The 14,505-nt window shown below is 49.6% G+C and overlaps 1 pseudogene; it reads right to left on the bottom strand.

Moving 5' to 3' along the window:
• Nucleotides 1-383: 383 nt before the first annotated feature.
• On the bottom strand, nt 384-9,978 carry LOC143962230 (kelch-like protein 10; annotated as a pseudogene).
• Between the last annotated feature and the right edge of the window lie 4,527 nt (nt 9,979-14,505).

The following is a 14,505-nucleotide window of genomic DNA, read 5'->3' as shown; positions in this document are numbered from 1 at the left end:
ACAGAAGTAGCCATATAGAGAACATGCCAATTTCAAAGTCATATAATACAGCCAGCAACTAGAAACTGTAAACTGCGACATCTTTCAGGAAAAATACACAGAAGACCCAAAAGTCTTCCATATGGAGGCCACCATAGATAAACTAGAAACTGTAAACTCTGACACCCTTCAGGAGAAATACACAGAAGACCCAAAAGTCTTCCATATGGAGGCCGCCATAAATAAAACTCACTGGAAAGTCTATTCCTTCAGTTTTTTTGGCAGGTCTCTCCAGTATTATATTCAAGTCCATGGTCCTGTTCAGTTTGCAGTAAGAGTCTTCCTGATGGGATGAATGAAGAGACGGTCTGGGAGAAGCTGTGCCATCAATGAGAGAGACTTCTCTATCTCCCCTGCAGACAGATAATACAAACAGAATTTTAAGAATTAATAGAATTCTTCTGATACTCTTTGTTTACAAGTTAAAATCAGTATGTTTTGCTTCAAAATGATTTAGAACCCTATATATAGAGCAGGGGGCTCCCAACTTTTGAAACAAAGGGCCAGTTTACTGACCTTCAGACTTTAGGCGGGCTGAACTGTGACCAGTGGGAATAGAAAATGGTGTCAGTGGAAGGAATAGTGCCTTGTCTTTAGTGTCACTGGGAAGCACAGTGCCTGATTGTTGGTATCAGTGGGAGGAATTGCCCCTCATCATTGTTGTCGGTGGCAGGAACAATACCCCATAATTGGTATCAGTGGAAGAAATAGTGCCCCACCTTTGGTGTCCTTTATCCTTGGTGTCCCATGGAATAGTGCCCTAAGGGCCAGATAAAGGTAAGGAAAGGGCCGTAGTTTGGGGACCACTGCCCTAGAGAACGACCCCTCCCACCGCTTCTAAAAGAGATCCTGTGACTAATCAGGCACTCGGATTGCTTTTATTGAGAAAAAAAATTTCCGGCTGAAAATCTTGAGAGCTCCATCCATATCCCTGGTAAACCACTTCAAACCCATAACGTTCCGTAACGTGAATGTCTCTCAGGGGGTTGCTGACCATACACTATATAACTATATAAAATGTCATGTCAACAGGAAGATTTTGTTTTAAAAACATTGGTTTGATTTTCTGGATCCTTTCTGTGTACTGAATATACAGAGGGCATTCTGTATAAACAAATGCGCTGTTTGCTCTGTGCTCTGCGTTTTCTGCAGTTTTCTCTGCAGTGTGCTCTGCGCAGTGTGTTCTGCTCTGTTTGCTCTGCAGTGTGCTCTGTATGTTCTGCTCTGTGCAGTATGCTCTGCACTGTTTGCTCTGTAGTGTGCTCTGCGTGTAGTTTGCTCTGCATGTTCTACTCTGTTTGCTCTGTGCAGTATGCTCTACCCTGTTTGCTCGGTGCTCTGCAGTGTGCTCTGCAGTGTGTTCTGCTCTGTTTGCTCTGGGTGCTCTGCGTGTTCTGCTCTGTGCAGTAGGCTCTGCGCTGTTTGCACTGTGCTCTGTAGTGTGCTCTGCGCAGTGTGTTCTATTTTGTTTGCTCTGTGCAGTTCTGCTCTGTGCCCTGGCCTGCTTGCTCTGTGCTGTTTGCAGTTCTGCGCTGTGTTACTATTACTACTATTATTCCCATTTTTTTCTATTGCAAACGTGAAGCATGCACTGTACGGTGTAGTGTCATATTTTCCTCCCATCGTAGAATGCTCCGGAAGTGACGTTATATACAGTGCTTTGCGAAAGTATTCAGCTCCCTTGAACTTTTCAACCTTTTGCCACATTTCAGGCTTCAAACATAAAGATATAACATTTTATTTTTTTGTGAAGAATCACCAACAAGTGGGACAAAATTGGATATTTTAAACTTTTTTATCGAATAAAAAACTGAAAAGTGGTGCGTGCAAAATTATTCGGCCCCTTTACTTTCAGTGCAGCAAACTCACGCCAGAAGTTCAGCGAGGATCTCTGAATGATCCAATGTTGTCCTAAATGACTGATGGTGATAAATAGAATCCACCTGTGTGTAATCAAGTCTCTGTATGAATGCACCTGCTCTGTGATAGTCTCAGGGTTCTGTTGAAAGCGCAGAGAGCATCATGAAGACCAAGGAACACACCAGGCAGGTCCGTAATACTGTTGTGGAGAAGTTTAAAGCTGGATTTGGATACAAAAAGATTTCCCAAGCTTTAAACAAAAGGAGCACTGTGCAAGCGATCATTTTGAAATGGAAGGAGTATCAGACCACTGCAAATCTACCAAGACCTGGCCGTCCCTCTAAACTTTCAGCTCAGACAAGGAGAAGACTGATCAGAGATCCAGCCAAGAGGCCCATGATCACTCTGGATGAACTGCAGAGAACTACAGCTGAGGTGGGAGAGTCTGTCCATAGGACAACAATCAGTTGTACACTGCACAAATCTGGCCTTTATGGAAGAGTGGCAAGAAGAAAGCCATTTCTCAAAGATATCCATAAAAAGTCTTGTCTAAAGTTTGCCACGAGCCACCTGGGAGACACACCAAACATGTGGAAGAAGGTGCTCTGGTCAGATGAAACCAAAATCAAACTTTTTGCCCACAATGCAAAACAATATGTTTGGCGTAAAAGCAACACAGCTCATCACCCTCAACACACCATCCCCACTGTCAAACATGGTGGTGGCAGCATCATGGTTTGGGCCTGCTTTTCTTCAGCAGGGACAGGGAAGATGGTTAAAATTGAGGGGAAGATGGATTCAGCCAAATACAGGACCATTCTGGATGAAAACCTGTTGGAGTCTGAAAAAGACCTGAAACTGGGACGGAGATTTATCTTCCAACAAGACAATGATCCCAAACATACAGCAAAATCTACAAAGGAATGGTTCACAAATAAACGTATCCAGGTGTTAGAATGGCCAAGTCAAAGTCCAGACCTGAATCCAATCGAGAGTCTGTGGAAAGAGCTGAAAACTGCTGTTCACAAACACTCTCCATCCAACCTCACTGAGCTCGAGCTGTTTTGCAAGGAAGAATGGGCAATAATTTCAGTCTCTAGATGTGCAAAACTGATAGAGACATATCCCAAGCGACTTGCAGCTGTAATCGCAGCAAAAGGTGGCTCTACAAAGTATTAACGCAAGGGGGTCGAATAATTTTGCACGCCCCACTTTTCATTTTTTTTATTAGTTAAAAAAGTTTCAAAAATCCAATAGATTTCGTTCCACTTCAGAATTGTGTCCCACTTGTTGGTGATTCTTCACAAAAAATAAAAATGTTATATCTTCATGTTTGAAGCCTGAAATGTGGCAAAAGGTTGAAAAGTTCAAGGGGGCCGAATACTTTCGCAAGGCACTGTATTACTAAACCTATATATACCTGGAAGGAGGAATGTCCTCTGACCCCCATGTCATTGCTGAGTCTTGTCTGAGTCAAGTCTGAGTCTTGAGCCCAGGAGTACCTTAGCCGGCACAGTGGTGTAGTGGTTAGCACACTCACCTAGCAGTATAGAGGTCATCACAGGTTCAAATCCCAACCATGGTACTACCCGCCTGGAGTTTGCATATTCTCCCTGTGCCTGCGTGGGTTTCCATCAGGTACCCTGGCTTCCTCCCACACTCCAAAGACATGCAGGTAGGCTAATTGGCTTCTGTCCAAAATTGGCCCTAGTGTAGGAATGGGGATCATGGGCTCCACACACAATATGAGTGTGCAATGTACAGGGATAGGGACAACTGTAGACACTCACTCTGCATGGACTGGTGTTTTCATTTGGTGTAGTAAAATTTTCTGCGACTCATGCAGAAAGCAAACCGCGTCATTTCCAGTGCGGCTCCGTCAATGAAACAGCTGATGGCAGGGCTTTACTGCGCATGCATGATTTCACGGCCCTTGATCACGCATGAGCGGGAGCTGGTCGAGGAATATTACGCTCTCACGCTGCAAATCGCGTATGCGCAGATCTTATGTATGTCCAGGGTCCAGAAAAATGATGGACTCGAGGGGGCAGGCAGAGGCGGAGAGTTGGTGGGAGGGGGAGATAGAGCGGAGCTTGGAGAGGGGGGCGGGTACAGTACATTGTTCTGCCAATAAATGCGCTGCCACTGTGCCCGACAAACACCTCACTGCGCCCAGCAAACGCCGCCTCACTGCGCCCAGCAAATGCCGCCTAACTGTGCCCAGCAAACGCCTCACTGCGCCCAGAAAACGCCACCTTACTGTGCCCAGCAAACGCCTCACTGCACCCAGCAAATGCCTCACTGTGCCCAGCAAACGCCTCGCTGTGCCCAAAAAAAATCTGCCTCACTGCGCCCAGAAAACGCCACCTCACTGTGCCCAGCAAACGCCTCACTGCACCCAGCAAATGCCTCACTGTGCCCAGCAAACGCCTCGCTGCACCCAAAAAAATCTGCCTTACTGCGCCCAGAAAATGCCACCTCAGTGTGCCCAGCAAATGCCTCACTGTGCCCAAAAAATGTGGCCTCACTGTGCCCAGAAAACGCCGCCTCACTGTGCCCAGAAAACACCTCACTGTGCCCAGCAAACGCTACCCCACTGCACCCAGAAAACGCCTCACTGTGCCCAGCAAACGCCGCCCAACTGTGCCCAGCAAACGCCTCACTGCGCCCAAAAACGCCACCTCACTGCATCCAGAAAACGCCGCCTCACTGTGCCCAGGAAACGCCTCACTGCACCCAAAAAATGCCGCCTCACTGCACCCAGAAAATGCCGCCTCACTGCACCAAGAAAATGCCGCCTCACTGTGCCCAGCAAACGCCTCACTGCGCCCAGAAAACGCCTCACTGTGCCCAGAAAACGCCTCACTGCGCCCAAAAAACGCTGCATCACTGTGCCCAGCAAAGGCCGCCTCACTGTGCGCAGCAAACACCGCCTCACTGTGCCCAGCAAACGCCTCGCGCATGCGCAAGAGCTGGTCAAGAAATATTATGCTCTCACGCTGCGAATCGCGCATGCACAAATCTTATGCATGTCCAGGGTCCAGAAAAATGATGGACTCGAGGGGGCAGGCGGAGGCGGAGAGTTGGTGGGAGGGGGAGACAGAGCGGAGCTTGGAGAGGGGGTGGGTACAGTACATTGTTCTGCCAATAAATACGCTGCCACTGTGCCCGTCAAATGCCTCATTGTGCCCAGCAAACGCTGCCTCACTGCGCCCAGCAAACGCCGCCTTACTGTGCCCAGCAGACGCCTCACTGCGCCCAGAAAACGCCGCCTAACTGTGCCCAGCAAATGCCTCAATGCACCCAGAAAATGCTCCACTGTGCCCAGCAAACGCCTCACTGTGCCCAGCAAACACCTCACTGCGCCCAAAAAATGCCGCCTCACTGCGCCCAGAAAACGCCACCTCACTGTGCCCAGCAAACGCCTCACTGCGCCCAAAAAACGGCGCCTCACTGCGCCCAGAAAACGCCGCCTCACTGTGCCCAGAAAACGCCTCACTGCGCCCAGAAAACGCCTCACTGTGCCCAGCAAATGCCTCACTGCACCCAGAAAACACCGCCTCACTGTGCCCAGCAAACGCTTCACTGCACCCAGAAAACGCCTCACTGTGCCCAGCAAACGCCTCACGGCACCCAGAAAATGCTGCCTCACTGTGCCCAGCAAATGCCGCCTCACTGTGCCCAGAAAACGCCTCACTGTGCCCAGCAAACGCTTCCTCACTGCGCCTAGAAAACGCTGCCTCACTACGCCCAGAAAACCCTTCACTGTGCCTCTCAAATGGCACCTAACTGTGCCCAGCAAACGCCTCACTGCACCCAGAAAATGCCGCCTCACTGTGCCCAGCAAACGCCTCACTACACCCAGAAAACGCCTCACTGTGCCCAGAAAACGCCTCACTGCGCCCAAAAAACGCCACATCACTGTGCCCAGCAAAGGCCGCCTCACTGTGCGCAGCAAACACCGCCTCACTGTGCCCAGAAAACGCCTCGCGCATGCGCGAGAGCTGGTCAAGAAATATTATGCTCTCACGCTGCGAATCGCGCATGCACAAATCTTATGCATGTCCAGGGTCCAGAAAAATTATGAACTCGAGGGGGCAGGCGGAAGCGGAGAGTTGGTGGGAGGGGGAGACAGAGCGGAGCTTGGAGAGGGGGCGGGTACAGTACATTGTTCTGCCAATAAATACGCTGCCACTGTGCCCGTCAAATGCCTCATTGTGCCCAGCAAACGCTACCTCACTGCGCCCAGCAAACGCCGCCTTACTGTGCCCAGCAAACGCCTCACTGCGCCCAGAAAACGCCGCCTAACTGTGCCCAGCAAACGCCTCAATGCACCCAGAAAATGCTCCACTGCGCCCAGCAAACGCCTCACTGTGCCCAGCAAACACCTCACTGCGCCCAAAAAATGCCGCCTCACTGCGCCCAGAAAACGCCACCTCACTGTGCCCAGCAAACGCCTCACTGCGCCCAAAAAACGGCGCCTCACTGCGCCCAGAAAAAGCTGCCTCACTGTGCCCAGCAAACGCCTCACTGCGCCCAGAAAACACCTCACTGTGCCCAGCAAATGCCTCACTGCACCCAGAAAACACCGCCTCACTGTGCCCAGCAAACGCTTCACTGCACCCAGAAAACGCCTCACTGTGCCCAGCAAACGCCTCACGGCACCCAGAAAACGCTGCTTCACTGTGCCCAGCAAATGCCGCCTCACTGTGCCCAGAAAACGCCTCACTGTGATCAGATTCCTGTTCTTAGGGGAGGTGGGGTCCTGATCCCCAGGACAGATGGGGTCCCAAGGTGAGATAAAATTCCCGTTCCCAGGGGAGATGGAGTTCCTGCCCCCAGGTGAGATAGGATCCCTGTCCCAGAGTGAGACGCAGGAGAGAAGGGGGTTCCTGTCCCCAAGAGAGAAGGGGGTCCCTGTCTCCAGGAGAGAAGGGGGTCCCTGTCCCCAGGGGAGAAGGGGGTCCCTGTCCCCAAGAGAGAAGGGGGTCCCTGTCCCCAGGAGAGAAGGGGTCCCTGTCCCCAAGAGAGAAGGGGGTCCCTGTCCCCAAGAGAAGGGGGTCCCTGTCCCCAGGGGAGAAGGGGTCCCTGTTCCCAGAGTGAGACGCAGGAGAGAAGGGGGTTCCTGTCCCCAAGAGAGAAGGGGGTCCCTGTCTCCAGGAGAGAAGGGGGTCCCTGTCCCCAGGGGAGAAGGGGGTCCCTGTCCCCAAGAGAGAAGGGGGTCCCTGTCCCTAGGAGAGAAGGGGTCCCTGTCCCCAAGAGAGAAGGGGGTCCCTGTCCCCAAGAGAAGGGGGTCCCTGTCCCCAGGGGAGAAGGGGTCCCTGTTCCCAAGAGAGAAGGGGTCCCTGACCCCAGGAGAGAAGGTGACATAGCAGCGCTTATGATTCATTGGAGCCACTTGTTTCCAGATCTTCTTGACTGGGTCAAACTGTCTTACGCTATTGAAGAAATCCATGCCATTAAACCCTCCAACCAGGTACACATAACCATTTAGGTATGCCGTTCCATGTTAGGCCCTGGGGCTTTCCATATCATGGGTGATGTCAATCCAGTGGTTGACTCTGCAGTCGTAGGACTTCATGGTGTTGGTAGGGTTACTAGAGCTCCAGCCACCAACAGCGAGTAGAATTGCACTTGGCCTTGTCAATAGGTTCATGAATACTTTGTCTTCAGCACACTGGTGAATATATTCATACATTCTTTGTTATGCTGTATGTGGATGTTCGTCATCACGTTGTTCATCAAATACGTGGTGTGTATCAAGACCAGAAGAGAAAAAGGGGGTTTATGTTGTAGAGGTCAACAAAACTCAATAGACAATCATTGAGGTACAACAGTCCAATACAATTTTGACACCACATAAGTTGAATATTATATTGTTTCCTTATCTAAAGAATACTGGTAAGGAAGCAGACTTTACTCAGTGGTGTTACACATTTAATTTATCATTTCACAGTACCAGAGGAGTGCTTCATTGGAGGGGTGGTGGTAAGGTTCAATGACACTGGATTCTACTAGGCCTCTGCAGTACACGATGATAATATGCAGACAGCTGGGACCTGTGCAATGGAGACACCCTGAAAAGGAAACCTACGTGTCCCTGTTCCTTTGGAACCTCTCCCTACATCTGCACCTGTGCTTTTCCTAAATAGTGGAGCTCTCTCCCTACCTTATAGCCTCAGTAAGTGGGGTAAATAGTTGGCCCCTAAATTTATCCTTAAACCTTTGTGAAGACGGCTACCCCAATCTTGCGGGACTTCAGTATTTAATAAGATCACCATCCTCCCTAAGATGGCCACCCGGAGCCCAAGATAGGAGTCATTTCCTCCCCACTGGACTCCAGCCAACTTGAAGATCTACCACAGTTCCACCTTCAGGTTGGAGGATGTACTGCAGCTTGCCCCTGCCTACACCCTACATACTGGTCAGAGTTGACAGACATCCATAGATTGTTGGCAAGTCCTGTAGCTGCTGACTTTTAATAAAATTAAATTTACCTATCCAGAGATCCAGTGCTGGCATCCTAAGTGTGGGCAGCTGGCTATGCTGCTTTTGGCTTCACAGCATGTGCAAGGCGCGCTGCACTTTGTGTCCCAGAAGATTGTGGGAAGGGAGGGAGAGGAGAACTTCTGCTCAGATCACCTAGGAGATCTGAGCAGATGTGGGAGCCGGTACCTGTCAAAACTAGTTACCCACTCCCCCCTCACCCCAAAAAAATTAAGTGCCAAATGTGACGGGGGGGGGGGGGTGGATTTAAAGCAGAACTTCCCCTGTAGGATGGAGTTCCACTTTAAGATTACCTATAACATTTGTACAAACTAAGGACAGAAAGAAGTTGAAAACCTTCACTATTTTTCCCAAAGACATTCAACAGGGGTGCTGATTGCACTGTGCAAGAATGCACCTACAAAGCCATGCAAAAATTTTTTTTTTTTTTTTCTTAAGCCCCATACACACGGTCGGACTTGTACAAACTTTTCCGTGGACTTTTGTACAAAGTGTGTTGTCCACAAGTTTGTATTGCATACACACGGTCGGACTTTTTGACAACAAACACGAACGTGGTGACGTCACAACGTACTGACGCCGCTTCAAAAGAGGACGTTCAATGACTCCAGCGCCACCTTTGGTCAACTTCTGTATTGTAGTCTGATCGTTTGCAATGGTTCTGAGCATGCGTGTTTGTACCTTGTACAAAAGTCCGATGCTTTTGCATACACACGGTAGGACTTTGCTCCATCGGACTTCTGTTGTCAAAAAGTTTGTCCGTTCACAGAGCCAACAAAAGTCCGATGAAAACAGAAAAAGTTTGTCCGATGGAGCGTACACACAGTCGGATGTTGCTCCAAAACAGCTAATTTGCATGTTTGTTGTCAAAAAGTCCGACCGTGTGTACGGGCCTTTACATTGGGGTTGATTTGCTAAAACTGGAGAGTGCAAAATCTGGTGCCACTCTGCAGAGAAACCAATCAGCTTCCAAGCTTTTTTTTCTCAAAACTTAATTGAACAAGCTGAAGTTATAAGCTCATTGGGCACCATGCACAGCTTCACCAGATTTTGCACTCTCCAATTTAGGTAAATCAACCCCAATGGGTAAATGGAGTTCTCCACCTTACCTTAGGCAGTAAGGTGGTGATGTATTGCCTACAATGAGTTGGGTGATGCTCAATCCATTTGATGATGGCTTCAAAGACAACTTCCTCCCTTTTAACAACAAGATCGTCTTTGTTGATGATATCCTCAAACTCTGTTAGGGACAGATCCAGAAGCTCCTCGGAGGTCGATGCTATTTCGTGAAAGTGGTGAAGAATGTACGCATGAGTGTTTTCATGCAGCTTGGGGCAATGAAAGTGGCTGGAGAACCTACCAATCCCAATGCAGTTCTCAGGATATAGCTGGCCAATTAGGAAATCCGGGCATTGCCATTGTAGACCCTCGATGTTGAATTGGTCTGCGGCCATAAACAATGCTTGTACGTTCTCGGAATTGATGGATACTGCATTGGTGTAGATATACTGGAGGACCAAGCTCATCATGTCTGGGGAAATTCTGTGTATACGGCACACATTATTTTCGGTCTCTGTCCATCGTCCAGAAAACAGACCCCTGGGAGGAGGAGAAGAAGTCACGTTATAATGCTAAAGTAAAGTGAATGTTGTATGCATAAACTGCTGGCGCTATATAAATACTGCATAGTAATACCCTTTCCCCTAAAATAAGACCTAGCGTGATTGTCGACGATGGCTGCAATATAAGCCCTACCCCCAAAATAAGCCCTGGTTAAAGTCCTTCTATGTCTTATTCTCAGGGTAGGGCTTATTTTTGGGGAAAGAGGGTGGGGTTTATTTGGGGGTTAGGGCTTATATTGCAGCCATCACCGACACTCATGCTAGGTCTTATTTTAGGGGAAACAGGGTAATAAGGCCAAGCAACAACATTTAGCAGCACAGTAAAGACTTCTTAGAGCAGAAGATATTCACATCTCATTCCATCAAAAATAAGATGATAATTCCTAATTTCAAGACAGCAAGCAGAACCATGCAAATAATTGCCTTTCAGCTAACTGGCCAGAGGCCAAATTATGGAGCCATTTATTCCAAACTGCATACAGCTTTTTGTTTTTGTTTTTTTTGTTTTTCATATTAGCTATTCTATATAGCCAGCCAATCCGCTTGATGGTACCCCTACTGGACATAAGATAAGAACACATTTAAAAAAAACAACCACCTAATTGTACAAAAAAGTGTACTTAAAGTTGTGTCTCTTGTCCACCCTCCGAAGGAGTAGGACCTCCCCTCAAGCAAGGCTCCTGACAGGAACAAGGCTCGAACATGGTCCAAAAGGCCTGGCGGACCCCTCTCCTGCTGGCCAGCCGAAGCTGGCCATGAGTACTATGTGAGAGGCTCTCTCAAAGAAAGGCCTCACCAGTTCAGGGGAGGAAGGAACCTAATGGCCACCCATCCTTCACCTAGACTTCAAAGTATGCCCAAGGGCCCACACCCTTCATCTAAGTGAAAGAAACATAGACAAAAGTGTAATGCCACATACACACGATCGGAATTTCGGCCAGCAAAATACAGATGAGAGCTTTTCATTGGAAAATGCGACCGTTTGTATGCTCCATCGGAATTTAGCTGGCCGAATTCCTGCCAGCAAAAATTTGAGAGCATGTTCTCAATTTTCAGGCGATTTTTCCGATCATGTGTATGCAATACTGACGCACAAAAACTCACGCATGCTCAGATACAACTACGAGATGGAAGCTATTGGCTACTGGGTATTGAACTTACTTTTTCTAGTCCCGTTGTATGTGTTGTACGTCACCGCTTTCTTGATGGTCGGATTTTGGTGTAACCGTGTGTAGGCAAGACAGCTTGAGCGGAATTCTGTCGGGAAAGCCATCAGACCTTTTTCCGACCATAATTCGGATTGTGTGTACGCAGCATTAGAATCATTACCAATACTCTCTGAATTTGGTCTTTTAGCCAGTTTTCTATCCATTTACAAATGGATTTTTTTCAAGCCTGTAGACTTTACCTTACACCAGGGTTTCTCAACCAGGGTTCCATGGAAATGCAGGGTTCTGTCATAAGTTGCTAGAGGTTCCTTGAGCAATGGTCATTTTCTGCCTCTCAGATAAGTTCCCACTGACATTTTTTAGATCTCTGTAGGGGGGTAATTCTTCCCAATGAACGCAAGTGTAAGGAGTAGTGATGGACGAACTTCCGACGGGACGTTTCGCGAACGCGAAACGCGAACGGACACAAACGTTCGCGAAAACGACCGTTCGCCGCGGGCTCCATTGACTTCAATGGGAGGCGAATTTCGCAAACCTTTAGGTCGAATTTGCGGCCACGGGGTAATTATTAGGGGGTAGCACGTAGTCCCACCACCTGGACAATAGCATAATACATGTATGAGGTGAATTTGGGATCGATAACTACAAGCATTTTTTTTTTATTTGGGAAATTGTTCTGACAATTCAGGACTATGGAGCTAATGAAGGCAATGGAGGAGAGGGAAGGTCAGGGACCAGGGTAGGCAAACAAGAGGGTGCAGGAGATACAGAGCACTGACAGCAGCACCGTAATACAGAGCACTGACATCAGCACCGTGACATACAGCGCTGACAGCAGCTCCGTGACATACAGCGCTGACAGCAGCTCCGTGACATACAGCGCTGACAGCAGCTCCGTGACATACAGCGCTGACAGCAGCTCCGTGACATACAGCGCTGACAGCAGCTCCGTGACATACAGCGCTGACAGCAGCACCGTGACATACAGCGCTGACAGCAGCTCCGTGACATACAGCGCTGACAGCAGCTCCGTGACATACAGCGCTGACAGCAGCTCCGTGACATACAGCACTGACAGCAGCTCCGTGACATACAGCGCTGACAGCAGCTCCGTGACATACAGCGCTGACAGCAGCACCGTGACATACAGCGCTGACAGCAGCTCCGTGACATACAGCGCTGACAGCAGCTCCGTGACATACAGCGCTGACAGCAGCTCCGTGACATACAGCGCTGACAGCAGCTCCGTGACATACAGCGCTGACAGCAGCACCGTGACATACAGCGCTGACAGCAGCTCCGTGACATACAGCGCTGACAGCAGCTCCGTGACATACAGCGCTGACAGCAGCTCCGTGACATACAGCACTGACAGCAGCTCCGTGACATACAGCGCTGACAGCAGCTCCGTGACATACAGCGCTGACAGCAGCACCGTGACATACAGCGCTGACAGCAGCTCCGTGACATACAGCGCTGACAGCAGCTCCGTGACATACAGCGCTGACAGCAGCTCCGTGACATACAGCGCTGACAGCAGCTCCGTGACATACAGCGCTGACAGCAGCTCCGTGACATACAGCGCTGACAGCAGCTCCGTGACATACAGCGCTGACAGCAGCTCCGTGACATACAGCGCTGACAGCAGCTCCGTGACATACAGCGCTGACAGCAGCACCGTAAGCAGCCCCAGGAGGAAGTCAGCACAGCACAGGGATGGTGTGATCCCCTCATAATAAGAACCCCCAGGAGGAAGTCAGCACAGCACAGGGATGGTGGGAGCCCCTCATAATAAGAACCCCCAGGAGGAAGTCAGCACAGCACAGGGATGGTGGGAGCCCCTCATAATAAGAACACCCAGGAGGAAGTCAGCACAGCACAGGGATGGTGGGAACCCCTCATAATAAGCAGCCCCAGTAGAAATATGACACCGCTCAACCTCTTCAAAGAGGAGGGTAGGGGCATATAGTACGGTGTGCTTTTTTGGGTCAGGGAAGTGAGCCAAATGAATTAAGAAGGTCTGTGTGCTTGATTCCAAAAATTGTTTATAGACATATACATGGTCTACTGATCACATGTGTTGAATTCCTCCGAGATCCATGCCTCATTCATTTTTAGAAATGTGAGGTAGTTAACACTGTCGTGAGCTAGGCGAGTACGCTTATCGGTCACAATCCCCCCTGCTGCGCTGAACGTCCTTTCGGACAGGACACTGGATGAGGGGCAAGCCAACAGTTCGATTGCAAATTGGGCAAGCTCTGGCCAGAGGTCAAGCCTGCCCACCCAGTAGTCCAGGGGTTCATCACTCCTCAGAGCGTCCACATCGGCCGTTAACCCAATGTAGTCGGACACCTGACGGTCTAGGCGTTCCCTGATGCTGGATCCGGATGACACCTGTCGATGGGTCGGCTGAAAGAATGACCTCATATCCGAAGTCACCAACACATCTTCAAACCGGCCTCTTCTTGCAGGCGCTGTTGGATTGGTACCCGCAAATCCTTCTCTGGGAGTGGGAATTGCTCCTCTGCCAGCGCACGCAAAAGCAGAATGCAGCATTTCTCGAAGCAAGGCCTGGAAGTGCTGCATTCTGACAGCCCTCTGCGACGGCGGTAACATTTCCGCCATTTTGTGTTTGTACCGGGGATCTAAGTACGTTGCCACCCAGTACTGGTCCTTGACCCTCATGCTTTTTATACGGGGGTCCCTATTAAAACACTGGAGCATGAAGGCCCCCATTTGCACTCAAGCGGAAGGTATGTGGTGGTGGTGGTGTTGTTGGTGGTAGTGTCTTTGGGGGTGCACATAGCAGAGAGTGAAGAAGAGGGTGCAGATCGAGAGGATGAGGAGGGTGCAGAAGAATAAGGCTGAGTGAGCCACTCAACCAAGTCTGGTGCGTCCTTTAAAGTAATTGAACGCACCTTCTGCAACTTCCCACTTTGGCTCAAGGCTGTTGCTCCTGCCCTACCCCTACCACCCCTGCGGAAGGGCCTGCCTCTTCCTCTGCCTGTCATTTTTTAAATCACCCTGTGACAAAACTCTTAGTCCCTATACCGCTGAAGGACTGCTGCAGTATAGGGCAGCGGTCAGCAGTAGTGCACGGCAACCCTATGTATTGTGGACCGATAGCGGTCCTTACAGAACAGCAGACTGTACTGCACTCAGGCCTATGTACCGTAGCACCCTATACCAAGTTACCAGTCCTTATAAGAACTTTTGTGGACCAAGCAGGTTGTGTGTTAGTGATTAGCAGACTGTACGTCAGTCCCTATACCAATGAAGGACTGCTGCAGTATAGGGCAGCGGTCAGC

Source organism: Lithobates pipiens, unplaced genomic scaffold, assembly GCF_037356315.1.
Source record: "Lithobates pipiens isolate NorthernLeopardFrog02 unplaced genomic scaffold, aLitPip1_a1.2 Scaffold_8, whole genome shotgun sequence".
Taxonomy (NCBI): Eukaryota; Metazoa; Chordata; class Amphibia; order Anura; family Ranidae; genus Lithobates; species Lithobates pipiens.
This window is presented reverse-complemented; position numbering and strand designations above follow the sequence as displayed.